Source organism: Passer montanus, unplaced genomic scaffold (assembly GCF_014805655.1).
Source record: "Passer montanus isolate IOZ18808 unplaced genomic scaffold, ASM1480565v1 scaffold10, whole genome shotgun sequence".
Lineage (NCBI taxonomy): Eukaryota > Metazoa > Chordata > Aves > Passeriformes > Passeridae > Passer > Passer montanus.
Genome location: NW_024356505.1, coordinates 29,683,968 through 29,701,638, shown reverse-complemented (window position 1 = coordinate 29,701,638; position 17,671 = coordinate 29,683,968). Strand labels below are relative to the sequence as shown.

Genomic DNA, 17,671 nt, shown 5'->3' with positions numbered 1-17,671 from the left:
AAAACACTAGTGCTTGATTGCTTTATTGCTCATCTCTTATCTGACTGGGGTTATGTACAGCATTAGGTCTTGGTAGATCTGAAGGAATGCTATTTTCTTTATTGAGTAGCTTAGGAAAAAAAATCTTGTCTCACTAAAATGGATCCCAGTTCTGTGTGAAGGACAGGCGTGTGATCACTGTTCACTTTCCAATATCACACCTGAAGGCTTTCTAACTAGGCTGAACTACAGTCAGGTCACTCAAATTCCCCCATGTCCCTGGAGAACAGAAATTGTTTCACCAGCAAATACGTGGAGTACTTTGAGCCCATTTTGCTGAGTTATGGGGTTTATTTCAGAATTTGGGAGATTAATTTTTATGGAACAGGTAGCTGAGAGAGTTAGCATTCTTGCTTGAATAATGCCCTACATATTTTGGACAGAGATTTTCTTGACTAAATAAGAGCAAGATATTTCACCATCTTCTAAATGGAACACTGTTTGGTCAGCATAAATTTAAAAGAAAATTCCAGAAGAGACAACTGACCATTCTTGTGTGATGTTTGCAACCTTTTCATGTTTCTTCTGGGCTTTAATTATACTGCATATACATGGCAAGAAGAAAGACCAGGGGTTTTGTTCTTTTCATGGAGGTGTGGCTTTATCACAACATTGGGAATTTATAGCCTAGTAATATATAGTGTTTTTTCCATTCCTGCATGTTGCAATTGGTTTGTGCAGCCTTATAGTCTGGCAGCTGAAAGCTCACTTTTTCATTATTTTTTTTGGCAGGAAAGGGTTACTGTTCACATTTCCTGTGTAATTCCTTCTGATCTTGCTGGGCTGTAATTACTTTCTTGATGTTAAACATTCCCAGGCTCCTATAACCTTCTAGCCTGCTTGCACTGGCCAAGTTTGTCCCAGGTGATCATGTGGGCGAACCTCCTGTTTTTGAGGATAAAAATCTCTCCTTCCTGTGTAAGATAGGCTACATACTCATTCCTTTGCTGTGCAATCCCAAGAGAAATCTTTTAAAAAATAAAAATAAGGTAGCACATCAGTCTTTTAGAGTCAGACTTAGCAGCCAAAATACATCACAAATCAAGTGTGTGGGTTTAGAATTTGCTGAATCTTGGTTGAATTACTGTGAGTTCACACTGAAGATTATTTCTTCTTAATACATTTGGAAAATAGGTTATGATATAAAAAAAGACTGATTTTGACTGTAGCTTCTTACTTTTCACCATATAATTGGCAAATCTTTTTAAGCTTGTTTGAATGTAGAACTACTTAGCTGAGCCTTCAGGAATCTTTTCTTTTGAATTCTTTGCAGTAGCAGCATATTAAAATAAAAAAAAAGAAAAACCCCAGAATCTTACTCAGTTCTGTGTTTCTTAAATAGTTCAGTTACCCTGTGTTTCTTCTTATTTTCAATGTTAGTACATAAACTAAACCCAAGGTATTATTTTGTTTTTAAGTAGAAGTGACTGTATACTACTGAAAAGTGTTGACTTCAGAGGTGTGGGAACTGAAGTGTTCTGTTCTGCAAAGGCACCAAAAGGTTTTCTGTGCTGCTCTTCAGCTTTTATGTGCAGGAGACACCTGTAAGAATGTGAGTGAAGTGTGTTTTCCATGACCTTTATGCTGTTTTCTCACAGTGCCAAGAAAGATGAAAGGTTGTGATGGCAGGGTTTTTGTAGGGTTGAGGAGTTGTAATGTGCTGATACATTGACACTGGTGAATGTTGGGTTGCTTTGTTTTGGGTTTTTTTTGTTACTGACAATGTCAGAGAAAGTAATTAGAGGTTCTGTGCTCTATTGGTTCAAGAAGTTGCCTGAATTTTGATGCTTCAGTTAAGAGTCTCATTATCTCATTATCTCATTATCTTATTATTCTGTTGCAGGTAACTTTTCTGTCATAATCCTAGTCTTACTAACTTGTACATTTAATTGGCTGCTTTGTGAAATTCTCAGGCTGCAAGTCATTCTGTTTTGTTTAGCTATAATATTGTAGTTGCAACACTGTTATTCAGAATTCTTCCCAGTAACTGACTGACTGAAGTCTTGTGAATGTGTAACTGTGAGCTCAATGGGATTATATGATTATACCTGGAAGAAAATGGTTTGTAGATAATAAATTTTGGAGCCCTTTTCTTAGTTCTTTTTTTCTCATGCACTCAAATGCCTGTACTTTACTATATAAATAGAAATTAGAACAGTTGGCATGTGTGTTGTTGACTGTGCTGCTATGCTAGTGAACGATAGGAAGAATATATTTTAATGAAAATGTCTTTAATCTTTTCAGGAAGTCTTAAATGTGACACCTTAGTTACAACTGGAATGCAGTCAGTATGCTGCCCAGTTCTTAATTGCATACTCCATCATGTAACTGGGAACAGGGCTGTCAGATCTGTCTATTATTGTTGTTGAACCCAGATGTTCTTATGGGGTATTATTCAACACAGAGAAATCCAGTCCTGGCATAAAGTACTTGTACAATAGTTGCATAAAAAATCCATGAAGCACTAGGTGAGTATAACTACTCAGAAAAAGATGCTGCTTGTAATTTCCAGTTACACAGTCATTTTATTGTGGCCTGCTTGTCATCTTCAGGTACTTGAGATTTGTTAGGACACTTTGTATGAAGTGGGTTTACCTTTTGCATATCCACTTGGGTACGTGTTCAACGTATTGCAAGCATGACAGGCTTCTGTGCAGCAGGGTAATACTTTGTTTAAACATTTTTTTTTCCAAAACAGCTGACTTTTGACTATATATTATGAAAACTCTGATGAATTTAGGGTTAGTTGAGAGGCAAGCTCTCCTGAGTTCTGTTTTCCATCTAACAGGATGTATAGTTCATCTTGCCATTCATTTTATCTGTTTAATTTTGATTCTGCTTAGCTGAAGGCAGAGAATAATTACTTGCTACTTTGTAATTAAAGGTAACCTGTTTTGCATTTATTTTGTAAAATACTTAGAATGTAACTGACCAGACTCTCTATTATGAATTTCACCTTCGTGGTGGAAAGTACCCTGAGTTGTAATGAATTTTCTTCCATGAAAAATTTGTGGTTTCAGAGTCTATGTGAATTGCCTCTTGCTTTTTGTATAGAAGTCATGTTACAGGATGTAAGCTGGTTCTCTTTATCCTCTGTGTGTGTGTCCATGTTGATCTAGTGACTTAACATAAAACTCTTGTGGACTTCGATGTCTGTAATATACTAGAGTCAAGGTGATGCGTATAGCTGTGATGCAGAGAAGAATTGGACCTAACCTTAAGAGTGTTTAGTGCAGAGAAAGAAACTCAATTTTTAACAAGCTGCTGTAGAAATAAGGAATGATTTGAATTAGGGGAGCTTTTCAGCTTTCAGACAATGTAGTCAAATGTATTTTTATATTCAGAGTTGTTCTCTCTTAGGAAGGACATGTAAATTACTGTTGTGACAAAATGCGTAAATATGTCTAGGATTTGATAGTAATTAATTCATTTTACTTATCTAAGAATAGCTTAAGTTCCACAGTTTGAAACTGGCTATAAAAAGTAACATGTAAACAAATGTAACACACATCCGGTGTAATAGCACATTTGGTAGAACTGAAGTCGCTTTGTTTTCAGATGCAGTGGTTTCTCACTTTCAGTGTTCACAAGCTGTTTAGTCACAGAGCGCCTCTTGACTGGATTTTTAAGGGCACATTTATCTCCACGGCTTTCTTGACTTGAACTCTATATGATAGATTCTTAAGTACTGCTAAAATGTTGATGAATTATGTAGTTTGCCATTGGTGCGTAGAAAGAACCGTAGAATATCCCGAGTTGGAAGGGTCCCACAAGGATCATCAAAGTCCAGCTCTTGAGCCTTCACAGAGCAGCCTCGAGAGTCACACTCTGTGCCTGAGAGCATTGTCCAAATACTACTTGAACTCTGTCAGGCTGGTGCTGTGAACATTTCCCTGGAGAGCCTGTTCCAACCCAACCACCCTCTGGATGAAGAACCTTTTCTAATACTCAGCCTAAACCCTCCATGACACAACAGGCACTGATCTCTTCTCTGGTGACCAGTGACAGGACATGAGGGAATGGCCTGAAGTTGTGTCAGGGGAGATTTAGGCTGGATATCCAGAAAAGGTTCTTCACCCCGAGGATGGCTGGGCACTGGGACAGGCTCCCCAGGGCAGTGGTCACAATAGCAAGCCCAAAGGAATTCAAGAAGTGTTTGTACAATGCTCTCATGCACATGGTGTGACTCTCTGGGGGTGCTGTGCAGGGCCAGGAGTTGGACTCAATGCTCATTGTAGGTCCCTTCCAACTCAGGATATTCTGTGATTCTGTGTTTTAAAGTAGTTTTAATTTTATGGTTTTAGATTAACAGTCGTGCAAATAGAGAACCTTACAAGGCATTTACCAATTTGAAAGATGTTAGGAAACAGGGTACACTGTATCCTTATTATATATGTGTTTCTCCTCTATAGAAAGAGTTCTGTTCTAGTCATCTGCTCTCATGCTCAAAGTAATTTTATGTTTTGTCATCTGGTAGATGTATACATATTGTCTAAATTTTTTACTTATTGGAGGCTTCTTCTAAAATTGCCATCCCAAACTTAACATTTCAGAAAACTAAGCTCAATTCTTACATCTATATAAAATGAATTTAAATTCCAGTCTGTGATTTTTCATGATACTTAAATACCATAGGTGCTGCAGCTATTGCAGTCAACAGTTTTAAAAATACTTGCAAATTAAATAAGTATATAGCCAGAAATACTGAAAAAATATATACTTATTTATCTTTGAAGATAACTGTCATCAATTGAAATACTTATTTTTTAGATTCATCACAGGACTGTGGGTTTGAAGGGAACTCTTTGTCACTGCAATTTTGTGTTTCATTTCTAAGGTTAATTCAGTTCTGACTTGTGGCATGATCATTGACATTTACATGGTATGGGCCATGAAGCCTGCATGCAGCAAGTGAATTCACACAGATCAGAAATAGCTTAGAAGAAAAGTGCAAAATGTCTTAGGCAGTTATCACCATTATTTTTAATCTCCCCTCCTCCCTTCCAGTGCCCTAAAAAGAAGTAGTTGAGCTGGATGAATCAATGTTTGATACAGAGGATGATGCAGATTGTTGGCATGCACCCAGTGCACATCTCAAAACTACAAAGTTTGTAACATTATTTCACTACTAGTGAAAGGTGAATGACTGTGTGGAAGAGAAGTGAATGTGGTAGAAATAATATGTAGGGTTTTCTGCTTTGCTGCAAGGGAAGCAGCAAAGCAGAAAACCCTGCATATTATTGTTTTCACAGAAATATGTATTGTAATGTTCTTTCCATATTAAAACCCTTATATAAATCTTAAAAGATATCATGTTCTATGTCCAGGCTTGTATATTTTGCTATTTAGTGAAAGTTTTTGAGATAAAGCAAAATGATAGATAAGAAAACCAAATCACAGCTGTGTAAAGAAAACTATAGCAGACTGAAATAATTTGTGTGTTAAAACATGTTTAATGAGTGTTCACTAGAGAACTTCTAAAAATGAAATGTCACAGCAAAACCTTACAGACTTTTCTGAGATCTTGTATATTAAATGTTCTGTTGCCTGCTTGAACAGATCTCAGCATTCAGAAGACAAGCAGAGTAGTACTGTGCTAGTGGTTTATGTCTGAAAAAATATATTGGATACTTTCATCAATGTAATTCAGATCCTAGAAAGATGAGCAGTTTCTTAAAAGTCATTCTGTATTCAGTAAAGAAAATTTATGAGAATTCAGCCTGTTGCAGGTATTGGGAGCTTGTGCTGATAAATCACTTGGCCACTAATCAATTTTTGAAGCTTAAAAATAATTCTATGTATTTATTTGACAGTTTTCAAACAAATAAAAGCCACTCTGTTGTCTTCTGTACAGGTTTTTCTTTCTGAGGCATGCAGAATAAATAGAGCAGGTGTGTTAGGAGCTGTGATCTAATATTGCAGGTTGGGAGCCAAGAACAAGTTCAGCATGCACATACCTCCAGCTTTAATATTTAAAAGAAGAGTAAGCCTAAAAAACAAGGAGTACTTGAGCATAAAAATGTGACTTGCTTGACACCTACTTGTTCATTTAGTAACTCCCGGAACAATTCTTCTCTTAGGAAAAATGATTTGTTTGGTTGAAACAAGGTAGGAAGGGAGAGAAGCAATACAGTTTTAAAGAATGGGGAGCTAATGATGGCAAGCACTGTATGGCTTGGAGACAGGAGATTAAGGAGGTAAAGTTATTAATAAAAATCTGTGGGCAGTGGAGTACAATGGAGTTCTTTAAATATAGAGGATGTTCTTGAAGGGTACAAAAGCTTAGTAGTGATAGAAGTCCAATACTGGGCAAGGATGATAAATTTCTGCTGTGCAGAGAAAGGCATAAATATTCAATAAATATTTTGTTCTGTATTCAGAAAGAGGCTGGATGATGCTTTTACATCTCACCACCTCCATCATTAGTGATGGGAAGAATGTATTATCACTGTACCAGCAACTATTAATGTTAAATGTTTTTAAATCTGCTGCACTGACACCTACAGATACTAAAAAAGAAAAAAAGCTTAGAAGCTGTATGAATTATTCATTTTGAGTTTTAACAAATCATGGAACAGTGGAGAAATTTTAGAAGGCTGGAGGTGAAGTGGAACTGATGTGCCCAAATTTAGAAAGTATAATAAGTGCACCTTGAAAAGGCCAATAGTAGCATGGTGTCAGTGAAGATTTAAAGGAGAATTGCATAATTAATGCTGATGAGAATGGGCAAGTCAGACCTACATTGTACTGCTGTGTGGGGTTACTTCTTTCTGTAAACTGATATTAGACTGACTGGCCTGTAGTTCCCCAGATCCTCTCTCTTCCCTTTCTTGAAGATGGCTATGTGCCTTTTTCCAGTCTTTGGGAATCTCCCTTGATGCCATGACTTTTAAAAGATGATAGAGTGCATCCTTGTGGTGACCCTGATCAGCTCTCTCAGCACTACTGAATGCATCCTTCTGATCCTGTGGATTTGTACAGGTGCATCTTCGTCTAGTCTTGGTAATGTTTTATCAGTGCCTCAGCCAGTTCCATGGCTTTGTTCACCTTCTGTGCTGAGCATTAGGCCCACTTTTTCCTTAGCCTTTCTTTTGTGACCTTCACCTTTTTTTCACTCTCTTTGTGCATGCTTGAGTAGTGTCTCAAATAATTAGAACTCTGCTGTAATCTACAGACCCTGAGCATGACTAGCGAAGTTTGGATTTGGACATAAAGTAGGAATTAGTGCTGCTATTAAAAAAATAGATGTTTGGTTATTTAATTGCCCTAAGTGAGCAGAACTTCAGTATTAGAATTTGAAGGCTTGACATGACTCAAGCAGTGTAGGTATCCCATGGCATGGCTTTTATGGTAAATTAATGCAAAGGTACTGTGTGTCAAACCAAAAAAAACCTAGTTGCTTTAAAAGCTTGGTCATGCTTAATTGTTTTCCTCTTGAAGTACTAATTCAGTTTGGTCTTGCTTAGTTTGAGATTTAACTGAATGCATTTGGAATACAAATATCCGTAGGAACAGAAGACAAAGCTGGAGGCCCATAGAGAAAGAAGAATGTTCCCAGGGTTAGCACAGACTGCACGCCACAGCTGGTTGCTGGACAGCATCCAGGAATAATTTTGACATGTTTATTTCACATTTTTTCTCCATGAACATGTTTTAAGGACACTTCATTAAAAATGTCCGATAGTCTTTGAAGCTCTGTGCCTTTAACATTTTTCAAACAACAAACAGGGTGGTGGATACAAAAACGAAAATTATTTTGGCAAGGATTATTTGCACAATGAGAACAACACAAGCTAAGTGAGTGAAGGCAGTAAACTAGGACAGGTTATATTTTGATTTTTTTTTTGTATTTTTAACTGTGTGAAAGTTTTTTTAATAAGTGTGGTTCATCAGTAACACAGTGCTGATAGACAAGAACAGACTGCAAGAAAGAGAATAATTTAACTAAGTCATAGAATATGTTGTCCTGTATATTTTCTAGGAATGGTGTACCAGTTTTGAACATCAGCTGATATTTTGTGTACTTCTTGATGCTAGTCAATAACACATGTCACCAAAACTGGCTATGTCTGGAATGTTTGTGTCTATTCAAGTTCTACTATTTGTATTAAAAAATGTATGTATACCAGATTGACTAGCAAATACACTCTCTTATGTTCTGATTGTTCTTAAAGTAAATGACACATTAGTCACTTCAACCCAGCAGTTGCTTTTTCAGTTGGGTCAGAGCTCTGGGAGCTCCCAGCCAGGGAACTGGGACATTCCATGCAGGAGAATCCATCAAAGTGGTGACAGTCCTTTCCCAGAGAATGAGAGGGATGTGACCAAGCAAACAATGCGGGTGAGCAGCTGAACCTCTCTGCTGTGGTCTGTGTGAATTAGTCTGGGCTCAGCAGCAACAGGGAGGGCAGATGCTGCCTCTGCTGCCTGGGCTCAGCTCTCAGCTGGGCTGTCACTGCCTGGCTGCGGCTCTTGTGAGGGTTCCAGAGCTGTAGTTCACACCTTCAGCTGTGGATGTTGAACTGCCTTAATTATGCAAGATAATTTTGAGTGCATTGGTTGCATGTTGGGAATTCTTTTTATCTACAAGTATAAAATTTACACAATATTCTTTAACACTTAAGGCACCCACTGTGACAGAACTTATATAAAATGTGACCTTTTAATTTTTGCACTAAATTTGGAACTCTGGGTTTTATGAGTGAGATTATGTTCTAATTTGTCAGCTTAATGTTTGATGATTCTTCCAATGTAGAACAATTTAATATATGCTTGGGAGGCAGGTGGAAGCTGCTTAAGATGGAAGTTGCTTGTGCTAGTCATTAGATTTTTACAAGATTTTTAGGTATGACCAGTTAAACACGATCCTTCCTGGTGAGTAGGATCGTGTTTGGGAAACCTAGGATAAAATTCATAGTTAAGCAATGTTTTTAATATTGGGTGTTGTTAAAAAAAAATTCAACTATTGTATTTGCTTGTCTAGTTTTAAAAGTCTATCTGTTCTTGAAGTGTACTAGACACTCAGCTATCCAGAAAAAGCCCATCCTTGGCCCTTGGAACAGTCTGGGCTGGCAGTATTGGAGGCAGAGTTTGGGGGCAGAATCAGTGTAGCACCAAAACAGGTGAACCAGTTCTTACTACAACACCTGATTCCTTGCCTGGAATATTTTTTACTACAGGGCTATCTGCAAGGACCAGTTGTGCCTCACAACAGTTACATGTGCTGAAATGAATTCTACTTCTTCAATAGACCTTAGAACTTGCTTTTGAGTTCAGCTGAAGAAAACAGGCTTCTTCCTTCAACATAAGTCACTAAATAGTTCGGTGTATAATTCAAATTAAGAACTTTTTTTGTTTGTTAGGCCTTAGAATATGGTTTGCTTTAGTGGTCTTAAGCATGTGGCAGTGTTAGTTTTTTGGTGCTAATACCATTTTCCTGGTCTTTGTTTCTTTAACTTCTGTCTTAGCAGTTTGAATGCATGTTAGAGGTGAGCCCTTTTGAGAGGGAGTTTTAACAGAAAGTCATCAATTGGTAGGCAGTTTGAATTTTAACTTCTTGGAAGCACATCACATCTTGGCCTAGGTCATTTATTGCTTGGTTGGGCACAGTCATAGTAAATGGATGTTATTTTATTTTTTATTTTTAATTTTTATTTTTATTTGTTAGTTCTTGAATATTTGGTTTTTTGGGTCTGTGACTACAATATTTTGAACTTAAAAACATACACTGCATTTTATGAAGTATGGAGGATATTGCTGCACAAACTTTATAAATGGTATAATGTAGCTTTCTTTAAGAAACTTGTAATGGAAATTCTTAAGAAACAGCTGTGGATGATGCTCTTATTTGGTACCGTGGCAAAATTGAGTACAGTGTTCAAGTTTGCAGCTGTAAAATCAGAAATAATTCCATTATTTTTGTCAGAATTGCAAAAGCAATTCACCTTGCAAAGCCTGGAGTGTTTTTTTTCTTTTTGTCAGCTGTTGGTTTTTCTTCTAAGTAGAACATTAACAACATACCCAGACTATATGAAAATAATGAAACCCTGTACAAAATCCTTCCTGAATGACACAGGAAGTTTTATCAGAGAGATGCAGATTAGCGTTGAAGTAACCCAAAATACTTCAGTCAAAATAGAAGAAGTGATTGACTATTTCTTGTTTAGTCTCTACAAAACTTCAGGGCCATCTGTGATTCTGTGAAGAATTTGGCATCACATTTCAAACTTAGTCAAAATTGTGCGGGTGAATGTAGCTCTTAATCCTCTGATTATTAGTGGAATTTTTAGGGCTGTGTTATCTGACACATTCAAATAAATTTTTTGTACATGTGGTTATGTTTTGAGGTATCAAATAGCTCCAAAATATGTTAGCACTATCAAATTAAACAGAACTTGCTCTCCTTTCAGCATTGCAGAGCTGATTTGTTCTTTCTGTAGTCTAAAATGAACAGAATCCTAAAGCTTTCACTGGAAGTTGTAACACTGCTGTAACACTAATAGTAATAGAAAGATTAAAAAAAAACTCAACCAAACAAGTAAAATACAACTAAATGGGTCTTTTTGGTCCTTCCTGTAGTCCTCTTTAATTATTTTGTTTGGTACCTTTGTACGTTAACCTTGTTCTGCTCTTTGAAATAATCTGGACTTCTGTAGTGTCAAAACAGGTTATTCATAAGAAAATAAAAAGTATATATGGCATTTTATTATAAAATGTCTTTATTCTCTGCCAATAACTGAAATTCTCTTTAATCCATCAGCATAATTGATAGATTAATTATTAAATATGGGGGGCTTAGGTAATTCTGAAGTGTGGTAAGAGCATTGTTATAGGAATTGATGGAACAATCTGTCCTATATATGTAAACCAAATTTTGCTGTCATTTTCAGGCTACCCTTTGCTGTCAGTTAGTAAATACAATATGATTTCTGAGAGGCAGTTGTTGATGTTTTTAAGACTCATCCAGACAAAGCTGTAAGGCCAGTGTTGACCCTGTTTGCAGCAGGGAAGTTGGACGGGATGACCTTGTGCAGTTTCTGCCAACCTGAATGATTTTGTGAGTAGCTGTGTACACAGCCACAGATGTTTGTCTGGTTCTGTGAAGTTTTAGTGTAACTCCAATGAAATTGCTGTTTTAGTGTTTGTGATATTGTTTATCTGAAAAGAAAGCTAATGTACAGCAGCAGGTACACAGTGAGAGATAAATATGTAGTCTGGTCTTACCAGATCAAAACAGTAATTAATTACGAACAAAAGTAAAAAAGTCTCAGAGTTTAATTAGGTATTACAGACTGAAAATCATAGTGGTGTGCTGCAATTCCACTATGAATGACTTAACATATTGCTAACAGAAGTGTAAGATACTCAGATTGTGTCTTATGAAACTGCATTGCTGAGAATCCCAGCAAAGCTTCTAAGCAGTTTGGACCCAAGCAATAAATGAGTGCTTAATTAAGAACCAGCATAACGTAGTGGGGAGGAACAGGAGTAGAAGGAACTGTGTTGTTTGAATTTTAAAAGTGAATTCTAGATTAGTCACTAAGAATGGTACACATTTCTGTTTCTTGTTTTGTTTTAAATACTAAGTTAATTTGAATTTAAATTGTAAGAACTATGGACAGCATAGATTTCATGTAGTATGTTGTAAAAATGAAATTTGTATTTTCCAGAACTATTTTTTTAGCTGTCCTAAGAGTCAAGAACAAAATCTACCAATTTGTATTGATTCATCATTTCACAGTTACATTCACACCAGTAATAATCAAGATTGTATTTTAAATCAGAAACTTTGGCCTTTTAGTACAAAGTAATGGCAAAGATGTCTAACCCAGACATGGCACTTACATGGGTCTCCAGTTTGTGGCATTCAGAGCACTCCTACCAAGAAGGGATTTACTAAGGAAAACATAATATGACAATCTGTCTTTTTAAATTGGAAATTTGGAAAAAAAAAAGTTATTTTTTGACATTCAATGAATTGGCTAATATTAGGCATAATGGTGACTGGGCTCTTTTCAATTTTTTTGGAATGGAGTTGTTTTCTTAAATGGAAAATAGTTGGGGTTATTTATAGTCATAAAAACTGTTCCAGGACACTTTATTTTAATACACATACATTTCATAAAATGAAGACTCAATATTGTACCTTCTTTAGCCTTCTCTTCTCCCAGTGTCTTGTTAAGAAATTTCACTTTAATACATTTTTTTGCAGGTCCTTGAATTTGCTTTTTTGGAGATAGTTACAGTTGTAAAATAATAATTAGTGAGACTGTATGCTAGTTTGTCCACAATAGTAGAAAATGTGTGGAACAGCCTCATTTCTTGCAGTGTATGTGCTAGTCTTTATTCATACACGTGAAAAACCTTCAAGCTGATTTCAAAAGACTTATCTGCTCAAGAAAAGCAATCATTTTTCATTTGCCTGCTATTTTAAGCCAAACGTTGATGTTGCCCTATGTTGTTTCATAAATAAGCTTTTATTCTCAGCAACATGTTACTGAAAGTGGCATAGAACCTGTCGTGTAGGCACAGTTCCACTCTGACAGATGGGCAGAGTGTGGGCTTGCCAGCCAACCATTCCCCACATCACCCAGCAGAGTATGAAGGGAAGCATTTTTGTCCAGGATTGCCACTGTGGCATTCGGTGCATGTAAGGCTTGAAGTTCAGGAAATGCGCTCGGACTGGTCCATCTCACAGGATGACCAAAAGTTTAAAAATAGCCTGGGTTTTAGGTTCTGCTGGGTTTGTACTGTTCTCTTTCTTTTTGTGGTTCTGCTGAAGTCATCTAATGCGCTCAGCCAAAAGAATTCTGCCATGGACACGCATTTCTCCGTGATGAATTATCTAAGTATGGAAACACAAGCAGTGAGCAATTTCAGACACTGTTGTTTGTGACTACATGCATATCTCTTTGGGTGTAGAATGGGAAGACTAGGATCTGATACAGGATTAACTCCTGATGTAAAAATACGAAAAATAGAAAACATGGAGTAAATCAGATGTTTGAGACTGAAGATGTAAATAGTGAAATGCAGAATATTGTTGCAGATTTTCAGAAATGCAAATCAGCTGTTGCTTGATTATTGGGGTTTAGGATTTTTGAGGTGTTTTTAGTTTTTAAACAAATTGGCTTAATGCCTTGTGCTTGATTTTATAAAGTAGCCAAGCACTGCAGGCTTTTGGCAGATACACTTGCTTGAACAAATGCTTTTGTGTGTTACGCTAGTCAGTCATTGTGTCTGTCATTTTTATCTTTCTCTCTATTTTTTCATAACTTCAATTTTTTAATCTTTTATTTCAACTCTAACTTGGCCTTTATATAACAATGGATTTTGCCAACTTTCCTGGAAGCTGCACTGATTCAATACATTCAGGCTTCTTGGGGAACTTGGTTTCAGTTGGAAAGTTTCTAAATTATGGGAAAATACTGTTTGCATGGCACTCATTTACAAGATGGCATGGTATGTGAAAGAACAGGTGTGAAAAATGAAGTGAATAAAATTGCTTTTGAAATACAAATGGGCATTTCATGGGCTTCTGTTGGGAGAATGTCTTTTCTAAACTGTAATAAGTATTTAATTTTTCTTTTCAGCTGGGTGTTTTAGTTCTGAAATTAAATTACATAATATTTCTTTATATGCTTAGTTTTAAATTAAAATTCATAATTAAGCTTAATATGAAGTTACAAGATTTGATTTAATGCTTTCTTCCAGTGCCTGAACTAATGTACACTGTATTAGAAGGTGCAGTTGTCATTGAGAAGCTTTGTTCTTTTAACAAAAGGTACCAAAAATAAATTTGGTTAGGGTCATAGTGGTCTAGTTTAATACTGTTATGATAATAAGTCCTATAATTACTTTCAGGTAGTTCTTCCTTCCCAGAGGATGAGGTTTTTAGTTTTGATGTCTGCTTAAAGCATGAGGATGACAGTAAAATTAATGTCATAACCTTTACAGCCTATTTATCGCTTTCTCTGTAATATCCTAAAGGATTTTGTGTAACATCTAAGATAAATGTCTTAGTATGGACAAGCATCGAATTAGGTTAATTGGGTTCAACTGATATTCATATTCAGTGTGTCTGTCAGGACACCTGTTTCATATAAAAGACCTGTGGGTATCTTCCTATGAAAATTGCTTTGAAATTATTACATGTATATGCTCTGCTTCCTTTACAGACTGAGTTACAGTATGGGATTTTTTTTCCAGTTTGCTTGCTATTTTTGCCTCTTAGGAATAATGCAATTTATCCTTTCATTCTCTGGTAACATAAGGAATAGTACAGGCATGACAGAACTTATTTTATGGCATTAAGAGAGATTTTACTTTCTAATTCTGTCCGGCTTCAATGCCACTTCACTTGAAATTCTTGTAATAGATTTCTTTTCTTTCATCTCTGAGTAGTCAGCAGATTTCTAGAAAACTAATTTCAGTTCTGGAATACTGTGACTTGAATGATTTTATTTAGAGTCTTATGGTAGAGTTATATACTGAGCAAAACAAATTTTAACATTATATAGAATTTTAAAATCTTCATAGTTTTTATAAGCTCTCAGGTGGAGAATAATTTATGATATTGGCAGATAGAAATTCGTGTATTTGGAAAGAGCCAGTATTGGAATCAAATGTAACCAGGGAAGAGTGAAAGAACATTTGCCTCTTCAGTATTCAATAAGAACATCAGGACATACTGAATTATTAGTTGCAGACCAGCCTAAATTTTTTTCTGGATGTAAGAACATAAAAGAGGTACAAAATTAAATTAGTAATTTTAGTTCTAAGCATAGCTTTTTTTGAACATCAGCTGGATTTTTTTTTATTTTATTTTTTTAATGGAAAGTAGTCATATCAAGCCAGATTTATAGTGAAGTGGGAAAAATACCCCCAGACTTGCTCAGGGCAGGCATAAGTAGTTTTGTGGATGTTATAATCTTCAAATTCTAAAAGTTTGAATCAATGTATTGTACAGAACTTTTTGAGACTTTATTTTATGTTTAGGACATGCATAAAATGTGTATAGATAATAAATATCTGTTAAACATGAGCCTAGCAGAAAAGCGTCAAAAACTGTCAGAGAAAGGATCAAAAAGACAGGATCACAATTGATGTATTTGAAAACAGTGTAAAACACAGATGGGACCAATGCACAATGTTTATGGTTTGCTTTGTAAATTATATGTAGTCAAAGAAAACATGCTTTAACACAGCGATATGTATGAGGATGGATAGAAAAATTTGAAGGGATAAGAATTTGTCCTGATTTCAGAATCTTGTGCTCTTCAGTTTTTCCAAAAAGAGAGGTTACTTGATTAAATATCTCCAAGTATAAAATGTAATGGAAGGTACTTTCATATTACAACAATAATAAAAATACTATTAATGAATTGCTAAAAGAAATTATCAATTTTAATTGGAGAAATTATACTATTTTAAAATTATTATTATTATTATTATTATTATTATTATTATTATTATTATTATTATTGTGATCAATGTCTGTCAAATAAGCACTGATTTTCTAGGTTAATACCATTATCTTGCTGCAGTTAGAGTTGAATTCAAATTATAGATGCCTCTATACAATGTTTGGTTTTATATGATCCAATTTTGTATTGTAGTGTTAGGGTTTGTGAGTGTGTCTGGGAAGAACATTGGAAAAATATCTGGAGCTTCTATTTCCACATAGTATTCTAAGAATTGTTGAACTGTATCCTGAAGTCTGGTTTGTTATAATTCTAAAAGTTGATGGTAGCTATAAGGGGCACCCTCTTAACATGATTTAATGCTCCTATACACAGGGAAAGAACATGGAAACCGAAAAACAATGTGATTTTGAAAGAGTAAATTTGAGAAGCTTTATTTGAATATAATTTCTCAAATTGTTTTTACAAGAATATGTGTTGGTTTAAATGTTTCAGAGTGTTTTCAAGTCCTGTAAATACTAAGGGGGAAGAAAAACTTCAGACTTTGATTCTCTGAAAAGCTGTTATTTATCAACATGGCCTTAAGGAAGGATGTCTTACAATGTGGGTGACAGACAAGTTGGAAAGCCACACTGATTTCCGGAAGTGTCTCACCATTCCAAAATTCTACTGATGTGGCCTGTTCCATTCTTCAGTGTGCAGAGGGAGCTGTCTGTATGCTTCCACAACATCAAGCTGCATTTAGATGAGCCAGTGTGTGTTTGAGTGCTGGGCCTGACAGCTCATGGCTTGGCTGCTTAAGTACCACGGACAGAGGCTCTCTGAGGCAGCTGGGGATCTGCTGATGGGCATCAGCACCCTGCCAGGAGGTGCTGGTTGATGCACCAGAGCTGCATGTTAGCTGTGGCTCAGAACAGAAGATACAGGTGCCAGAGCTTCACCTGTTTGCTGTGTGAGAGGTCTCCTCACAGCAGCCATGCTCAGTGTTCATCCATTCAGGATGTTGAACTTCCCGAGAATGGAATTGGTGTTCTTTTCACTTTATGGCTACCTACAGAACCATCTTCTTCCAGAACCTCACTTTTGCTTTTTGAGAGTCAATTTTTTTTGCATGATAGTAAAGAAATATGTTCAAGGCTTTTTTTTTTTTTTTGGTATTTGCATCATTATTTGTCCTATGTATTCTGTATTTAATCAAAACTAATCTTTGGAACATCATGTGCTCAGAAGATGTGTCCTGAGTGCATGTCTGGCATGTTCTTGATGAAAGATTCTCCTGGCTGTTAAATTGGTCAGGAAAGTCAGCAGTCTCCACGTCTGTGCAGCTGGCTTTGTTTGTGGGAATGTTGTAGATGTTCACTATGGATATATGAAAACCAAGATCTGAGTAAACCCACAAGAAGTTTTAGTTCCATCTGTATCAGTCAATGGACTTTTCTGTTGCCTTCCCAAAGCCTCTGGCTGCATCAGCAGAACAAGAGCTTCATACCCTTTGTGATGTGTAACATGTTAGTGGTGTTCCGTTGAACCAAACTATTATGCAGCCATTCCAAAAGCTAGGCCATTTTATGAAAAATAAATCTAAGTGGAGAACAGTAGTTTTTATATTGTCATTGTATTATCCTGTGTCTTTCCTCCCTGACTGTTGAATCCCACTTCAGCAGAGCTTGAACAGCACACTCAACTGCACTGGAAAGAAGCAGCCAACTCTTGATTTACTGGGTGGCCATTTGATGTAAAACCATTTTGTCAAATGCAGTGTGTCACATCTTGCTGTAAATACCATCAGCACATTCAGGACAGGCGGCAATGTAATGTTTGGTTCACAAGAGCAAGGTAGTGTCTTCATTGTAGCATCCATGGAAGAGTCTGCTGGTCACACAGTTATGTCGGATCCATGCAGTCACAGAGAATCACAATGGTTTGGGTTGGAAGGGACCCTAAAGGCCCCACCGAGTCCCAGCAGTCCTGCCTGGGCAGGTACCTTCTGCTAGATCACACTGCTCAAAGCTGCATCCAGCTTGGCCTTGGTGAGGCATTCACAGGAAAACTGTTCCAGTGCCTCACCACCCTTACAGTAAAGCATTTCTGTCTAGTATGTAATCTAAACCTATCCTCTTTCAATTTAATGCTAATACCCCTTGTCCTATCTGCAGATGCACTTGTAAAAAGTCCACTCCAGCTTTTCTGTTGGCTGTCTTTAGGTACTG

At 36.4% G+C, this 17,671-nt stretch overlaps 1 protein-coding gene across 6 annotated transcripts in view; it reads left to right on the top strand.

The window, feature by feature from the left end:
• Positions 1-17,671, top strand: part of ZNF438 (zinc finger protein 438) — a 52,941-nt gene that overhangs the window by 12,438 nt on the left and 22,832 nt on the right. The window lies entirely within an intron of this gene.